This window comes from Meleagris gallopavo, chromosome 26 (assembly GCF_000146605.3).
Source record: "Meleagris gallopavo isolate NT-WF06-2002-E0010 breed Aviagen turkey brand Nicholas breeding stock chromosome 26, Turkey_5.1, whole genome shotgun sequence".
NCBI lineage: Eukaryota > Metazoa > Chordata > Aves > Galliformes > Phasianidae > Meleagris > Meleagris gallopavo.
In genome coordinates, this window is record NC_015036.2 from 2,669,840 (window position 1) to 2,677,884 (window position 8,045).

An 8,045-nucleotide genomic window follows, 5' to 3' on the forward strand; every position below is an offset into this window, starting at 1 on the left:
AATTAAACAAATATCTTTAAGCACGAGTGCAGCCCTTGACATTTGATTGGAACTGTCAGTCTTGCAAATGTCATCGCTATAGATGACTAATCTTCAAGAATAAGGCAAACTTACTAAACTCTTTGGCTCAGTTGAAAATGAGCTAAAGCAGTAACAATGGTTGGGATAGAGAGGGAGAAGTCAGTGTTGTCTGCATGCAGGAAGGCTCAGCACCACACACAGCCAGTGCTTGGGCTGATCCCTGGCTGAATGGGATCACCACCTCCACCACAACCCCTTTCCCCCCACAGACCAAGGGCTGCATCACCCACGGCTGCTCCGTAACAGGAATGACGCAGGCTGCAGGATAAGTTATTAACTTCAGCAGCCTGAGTCTCTCCCCATTAGAGCAGTGTGGTTCAAGATGCCTGGGTGAGACAAAAGGGACTGCCAGGCAGAGCACAGAGCGCACGAGACAGAGATGAGAAATAATGTTGGCAGCATTATTAAAAGATAAATTGAAGGAAGAAAGGAGGTGCATGTGTGGGGTGAGAGCTTCAGAGGATCGTAACAAATTCTTTGCCACCACCAGTTTTACAGCTGTCGAATTTCCCAAGCAGGGACCAGGGCAGTAGCTGGGAGACAGCACCAAATTTTTGCTCTTGTAACTCTTCCCCAATAAAAATCATGTCTGGAATGAAGAAGAAACCAATGGAGAGAAACAAGTACTTCCAAATCCTACAGAAGGGCATTCCAGGAGCTGCACGCTCCCTGAAAATGAATGCATTAGAGTCACGACTTGTGGACACACCATTATTATAAGGAAGACAGTGGGGAAAATTATTCATTAATAGTGACTTCTGTAGCTCTAATCTCCATAACCAGCTGCCATTCATACAAGTGGATCAGAGCCCATGCGAATAAACCTTTGAATATCCCTACAAGCCCGTGTCACGCAGCCAAAGTCAGGCTCTCCCAGGGGATTACTGCATCCCTGCAGCTACTGCAAGAGCTAAAGATGGGAAGGGTGAGCAATTCTTGTGTCTCGCTGAGGCTGTGGGGAGCATACAGGCAGAGTGTGCCATAAACTGGCTGGCAGCCTTTCAAGGATGGCAAGCCTCTGCCAGATTTCACTTCTGTCTCCCAAATTAGAAGCAAAACATGCCACTGGAAAGGTGAAAGCTGTGTCTCAAGGAAGAGGCTGCTCTCAGTACCACTGCATGAAGGACTATCTCAAAGCGTCTTGCTAATCTGAGCACAGCAACTGCCTCCAAAGAACCCACAGCTCCCCGGGTCCAGCAGGAGCCTGCAGGACTGCAGCTGACCCCATGATCCTGCTGCCTCCTTCAGAGAGGCAGCCCCCTCTTCTATCTGCCCCTCAGCAATCAAGAGGTGCATTATTCAGAAGAATTATCAGCTTACTCACGTGCCAAAGTGGGTTCCAGGTACCACACCCAGCCTCTAGCAAAATCCCTCCTGCAAAGCTGCCCTCTTCTCATCCTGGGCTCAACAGGGAACAGCACAGTGCTGCTCTCCTGCTTTGATGCCTTTGGAGGGTTTAACAGCTCTGTTACAGCAAGGGACAGGAGTTAACAGCCCTGTCAGGCTGCTCCCTCATCATCTGGTTAATGTACCTCGTTAATGGCACAGCAAGCATCACTCACCTCCTGTACACTCCACAAACTCCAGCCTTTCCTTTGGGCTTGCAGCTGCATCCCCACAGGGATGGAGGGATGGCAGAGCATGACCCAGAAGCACTGCAAGGCCAGCTGTGTCTCAGCACAGCTCCAAGTTTACCTTCCACGCCAAGTGTATGGAATTCAGATGGAATAATCACAGATCACCCTGCTCTGCTCAGAGCAATGTCATTCCACAGCACTTGCTGCCTTTTGCTCTCCTGCTCACTAGTAGTGGGTCTCCAGCAAGTACTTTCCTTCACAGACTCCGATGAGTCCTGGCCCTTGCAGGGCCACCTGCATTAACAAAAATGTGTCAGTACACATTTCTTCTTTAGCTTTAGAAGCTGCTAAGCAGATGGAAAAACAAAGCGAGGAGCGCAGCCAGAACGCCTCAGCGCCCCGCTGGTATTTATGGAGCAGCCCAGGGTAGGTGGGAGTTGGCCCAGGCACCCACTCCTCTCACTCTGTGTTCCTCTGCTCCGTGGCAGCACTGCTCATGCAGCTCTGCTCCTCTCTCGTATGCATCTGCAGCCAGATCCACTCGTCCACAGCAGCACACAGAAACATCTCAGCTCTTGTTTTGGAACACCAATGGGAGACAAGAGTAGGGTTATTTAAAACTACAACCTGTCAGAAATGGGATCCTTCTCCTCCTGGTGGTGATAGGAGTTGGGCTTCCTATTTGCCAAGAACAGGAGTGGGACCTGAATCATGCTGACATTATGTTATCGTAATGCTGGAAGTATTATAAATGCTCTGCTCGCCAGACAAATCCTGGAGCAGGCTTCCAAATCCCCTCAAAATCCCCACTTGCCTCTCTACATTCATCCATTCATGAAATCCAGAGCGGAACCTCAGCATCCATCCTTCTGCTTTTGGTCTCAACCCAGCTGTATGGAAGCTGCTGGGGCGGGAAGGGGGGAACAGGCAGAGTGGTGGTCTTCCTTCTGAATTAACCTTCCTTGTCTTCCAGGTGCCAAATCTGGCAAAGAGGCTGTGCCAGGGCATTTAGGAAAGCAGCGGAGACATGCCTGTCTGCTGTCAGAAAGCAAAATGTGTCTCATTCTCCTTGACCACAGCAAGCTGCAGCACTGGTGAAACTGGGGCTCTGTCCCCATTCACACTGCTCATGAGGCTGGACAGCAGGCTGGCTGCAGATTTGGTGCTGCAGCTGTGGACATGCAGCTCCAGACGAATTCCCACTGCCCATGTCACTTTACAGCTGAATCTATGCAAGCAGACATCAGTAAGCAAAGGGATTCCCACCTTTCTGCAGTCACCGTTCTTTGTGCCACAGCTCTCAGTTCCTGACCTACTGGGCTTTGACGGGGCTCCCAGACAGAGCAGAAGAACAATTTCCTCTGACAACCCAACCTACCAGTCAGGATTGCACCAGGCAGGAATGGAAGGGGAGAGTCTAAGCTTCATTTCTCTCACTGTGAGAGCTGTGCACCAGCTGTTGTTGTTTCAGAGAGGATAACCAGTCTCCAGGAGATGTCACAGAAGGAACACAGGGCCCAACAGACATCTACCTTCAGTGGGCTCCACAGTGTACACACACCTTCACAACAGCCCAGAGCTGGATGGAGAGAATTTTCAGTCACGATGCAAAGCCGTAAATCACTTCCTTGGAGGCATCAGAGCTGGGGGCTTGTATGCATTTCTAAAGATTGGTCCACTCTAATGGGCAGAATTTCTTCTGGACTCCCATATCTCTGCCAGGAGACTCTCAGTATGGTCACATTCACCTTTTCTTGTCAGCATCTAGCTCCCCTTCCACCAACAACCATTTCCTCTGCTTACCTACACGCTATGCTTCAGATGCAAGCAGCAAACCACGTCTCGGGAGCTAACAATAAATAGCACTGCAGGCAGTACGGACTGGAGCTAGGCCAGCAGTGACCAATGCAACCACACACCCTTTGAGTGCTGACATATCACCTGCTGTTACAGAACAGTGCAGGAAGCCTTGCACAAAAGGTTAGCTCCTCTCCTGTCTAGACGAAAACAGCTCTGATCCAGGCAGGAAGGGGATCTTGAGCATTTCCTATTTATTCTGCTGTCACTGCCAAGAATATCACACTGTGCTCCCCATGGATCATCCGGAGGGGCTGCTGAGTACCTATGCAGCTGGCAAATTGCTTAAAGGCTCCATGGTGCTGGGGCAGGGCCAGGAGCATGCAAGGTGTGTGCATCTCAGAGAGAGCTCACTTCCCTATACAAAGGCAGAATGGAAAACACAGGTGTGCTAAGCTACATGTGGAAGCAAGCTCCAGTCACAGGCTATATAATGCTGTACATCAGTCATTTTTATGAGCCTCTGAGAATGTGCAAATTCCACTTGCACAAATAAGATATCACAGACAGAAGGACATGGATTAGCATGCCTACAGCTGTGGGACAGAGCTATAGCAGTGCACAGCTGGGCTCTGCTGGCCAGCACAGGGAACTGTTTGCCTTCAGTTCTCCCATCTCTCAGCTCCCTGGAGGTGTGGAGTTCCCATTAGAAAAATGTAGGAGGATATGTTCAGTAGTGAATAATATGCTGTGTTACTTAGAGTACTTGGGGGTGGTCCATGCATCTAATCAGGATATTAAGATTAATTACGAGCCACACCTTGTGATCTCCACTCAGCAAGCTTCAGGAAAGTGAATCCAGCCCTGACATCAGCTTGCCAACTCAAACACAAGCAGTTGGGGTTGGCAGGAGAAAGAGGAAGAATCCATCCTCACTCTCAAGGCCTTGCAGCTGGCAAAGGCCACCTCTCTTGCCACAAATCCTGGAAACAAATCACTGGGAATATCCCAGTTCAGGACCTCCTCAAGTAAAACATAAAGGATGACACAGAACAGAGAAGGAGGACTTATGAAAAAAAATACTGCAGAGGGCCTTCCCTATTACATTGCTTCCAGAAGACACTTTGCCACAGAGTGGGTTGAAGCTACACCAAATGCTCCTCCAGCCATATGTCTGAACAAAAAATATAACAGAGGTCCACCCAATTTTCAAGACTGCTGCATGGCACTTGGCAATGGAGAACTGTAAAGAAGTGTGGGGTGAGAAAGCCACAAAGGGCAACAGCCCCAAGAAGGATGCTGATCCCACTCTGCTGCATCCCTGGGAGTTGGAGACATAAAGCAGATCTGGAACCCAGGCAGCCTCTTGTGCTGTGCATCCCTGCAAGACAAAACACAGAGTGATGCAGAACAGCCTGGCACTGCATCCTTTCTTCCTGTGGATTCACATCTGCCCACTGGATTTTATTTGTAGAAGAATGAACTGCTTTTGCACAACTTCCATGAGCTGGCAGCAGCGAAACAAGGGCAAGAGAGAGCAAAGGTACTGCAAAGGGCAAGTCTGCATGAAACACTAGAAAAAAAAAACTGCAACATTTGCCCTAATGTCCCTTAGAAGACAGTTCTTTTCACTTCCCAAGACTTCTACTGCTGCAATGTGATGGTTCTGGAAAAAAAATTCAAAGGGCAGACGTGCTGCTTTCCTTTCAGAAAGCATTATTGTGATGCTGAGCAGCCAGCATTACACAAGTGGAGTGTGTGCTCACACTTTGCAATTGGAAGGTTTCTTGGTCAGCTCAGGCCAGATCTCCTTGTTAGAGGAATTATTTAAGAAGTCAGCAGCGTTGGGGGGTGATGTTGATCTGACACAGCCCTGCACACCAGAAAGACACAGAGCAACACCGCAAGTCAGGGGAGGAGAGAAAATCCCTGCACCACTGGAGCTGTCTGGGGCTGAGATGATGAGGGCAAAGCCCCAGGAGAACAGAATCACAGACCCCATGGCACCATGCCAGGCCTGTGACATTCAAGGTGACAGTCCTGTCCCTGGCTCGGGGCACTGTTCCTCCTTAGAACAGCATTTACTCTCCACTTTGAGCCACCTCAATGGGTCAGGAAGCGTCGAGATGCCAATTAACACCCGTGGAAGTTCTTTTCTGTGCCAACACATGCATGCAGAGGGAGAGCTTTCCTTTGGATGCCCTCTCACTTTGCCATCTTAGAGAGCAGAAATTATACGAGGTTTGCATCCCATCTCTTGCACCTTCCTTAAGTCAGCCCAGCTCAGAAGCAGCAGCTCTCATTAGGGCAGTTACCATCTCACTACTAACCCCAGGTTCCCAGTGCTGTGCCAAAGAGCTGAGTGCTTCATCTGGAATACCTATGGGAAGGTAAGAGAGATTCAGAACTCAGGTGCATGAGATTGGAAAGTACTCAGTCAGTGTCACTCATGGCGTTTCTCCCCTCTCTCATACACCCCAACATATTCAACCAAAAAAACAAAGATGTTGCTCAGCTACCTTCCCCTTCTCGCAGCATCCACTGCCCTGCCAGCTTTGCCCACTTCCAAGGCTCTCAGCTCATATCAAAGGATTAGCCCTTCTTTCTTTTTCACAGCCTAATCACTCCATCCCTCCTTCAGAATATCTTCCATCTTACTCATTGCTTTGAGGCTGATACGTAGAAGATTTGGGTGCTACATACAGAAAGTTATTTTACCTTCCTCCCCTCTCTCCCCCCCACCCCATGCCTCCATTTTCTCCCACCTTTTTCACCCTGACCCTGTCAGGTTACCCAACCATCTTCTCAAGCCAAATCCTGGTCAATTCATTCCCATCAGATATTTGCATATAGGGAAGTACTAATCACGCAAACAAGGCAGCAAGATTCACCTCGGTGGCTCAGGAGGATGTCCTCACATAAGCAAGAATTACAAAACAAAAGCTTCAGTCCACATTTTCACAGCCCATCTTCTGTATCGATGTGCATGCATACACACAACCCTAGATGTCTTGTAGGTCCTTTCCAACCTTGTGATTCTATGAGTCTGCAATTGTGTTTTCACAAGTTGGCATCATCTTGCTGTAGATGTTCAGGGACACATGTCAGAAAAGCACACAAGACCTACAAACAGACTGCACAGCCACTGAGTCCATAGCAAACATCAGGCTGTGAGCTCCTTACAGGTGTATACAAGCTCTTAAGTCAACTGACAGCTCATCGGGGCTCGTGACTTTCTGCACTGTGTGCACATGATCTGTGACATGCTGCTAGCAAAATAATGAAAGCTAATTCCTCCTAACCCCATGCCAAGCTGAAGACCCCTCAAGAAGCCCCCAAAGGTATGTGAGGGCTGAAATGAAGTGGGTATGGTATCCACAGCTGGAGACATCAGGACCTCTCTCGTGCTTTCCCAAATAACATCTGGGCTGAGCCACCTCCCAGCATGGTTTGAAAATCTACTTTCTGGTCTGGCTGAGAGAAATGAGGACCTCTAGGGTCACAGATTCAGGAATTATGTCAGAGGGAAGCTCAGCAGGAAAAGGGAAAGCATCATTTATGGACTGCTTCATTGATTGCTATGGACTTTCTGCCTGTTAATCACTATTTCTCATCCCAGTCCACTCCCACAACATAACATGACACAGAGATCACTCCTCAGCTGGCAAAGCACTGCACAGCCATCTCCTCTTCCTCAAAACAAACAAAAACAAAAAACAACAACAACAAAAAAACACAAATCACAAAACAAACAAACAAACAAAAAAAAGAACAACACACACACACACACACACACTTGGAAATCTCTTCTCTTTAGGCAGCCTCAAAGTTGGCTCTCACCACTGCTGGCACGAATGAAAGGGATTTCAGTTCCCCCTCCTCCTAAATCCCTTCTCTTTCTGTTGCAAAGAAAAGGCAGAGAAGACCCAGGAAAGAGAAAAGCAACTCTGATCTCCTCTCTCACCTCCCTCCTGTTACTCTGCAGGGTACAAGGGTGGGCTCTGGGGGGCACAGGGCCATTGAAGTCCCCAAGCAGATCCTGGAGAGCCACACACAAGCCCACGAGGGGAGCCCCAGAGCAGGTGCAGGGCTTGGAGGGCAAGGCTGGGAGCACAGTGCTCCCGGAGGCGAGACGTGGGCATTTTTTCCCAGCCAGCCTTCCCCAGGCAAGGCAGTGTGACGTCCTGAGAAAGGAAGGCAAAGTGATCTCCAGCACTGCAGCCCCCAAGACCCCTTCTGCACCCTTTAAATACACTGAAAGAGATAGAAAAATTGCTTAGAGTCTTTCTTGCGCCCTCCCACTCCCTGCCCATTGCACGCACACATACACACACCCAGCCCTGTGCATAAAGGATCTCTGTCCTGCTCAGTTCAGCCATGCAATGTCTGTGAGAGGCAAGAGTTACCTTATTCCCACAGCCTGAACCGCCTTCTCTCTCCATCGTGGCTGGGAGGCTGCTCCCATTCATGCTTTAATCCCTGGGAACAGAGGCACGATTCAAAGCAGCTGTTCACCCACTAGAGTGGGCTCCCTTCAGCAACCTCCTCCTTCTCCCCTCCCTTTTTCCTTGTTTGTTGGGTCCGGATTTT

General features: G+C 49.2%; 1 protein-coding gene across 6 annotated transcripts in view; it reads right to left on the reverse strand.

Moving 5' to 3' along the window:
* The window catches only part of B3GAT1 (beta-1,3-glucuronyltransferase 1), a 31,028-nt gene extending 22,989 nt beyond the window's left edge, over positions 1-8,039 (reverse strand). For 4 of the 6 annotated variants that reach the window (XM_010723635.2, XM_010723634.2, XM_010723631.2 and 1 more), the window contains exon 1: positions 7,862-8,039. The gene's annotated coding sequence lies outside the window, so the exon portion shown is untranslated. Of the gene's footprint in view, positions 1-1,643; positions 2,163-7,419; positions 7,522-7,861 lie in introns of those variants that run through there. The other 2 variants (XM_010723633.3, XM_010723632.3) reach the window with 2 other exon arrangements.
* Between the last annotated feature and the right edge of the window lie 6 nt (positions 8,040-8,045).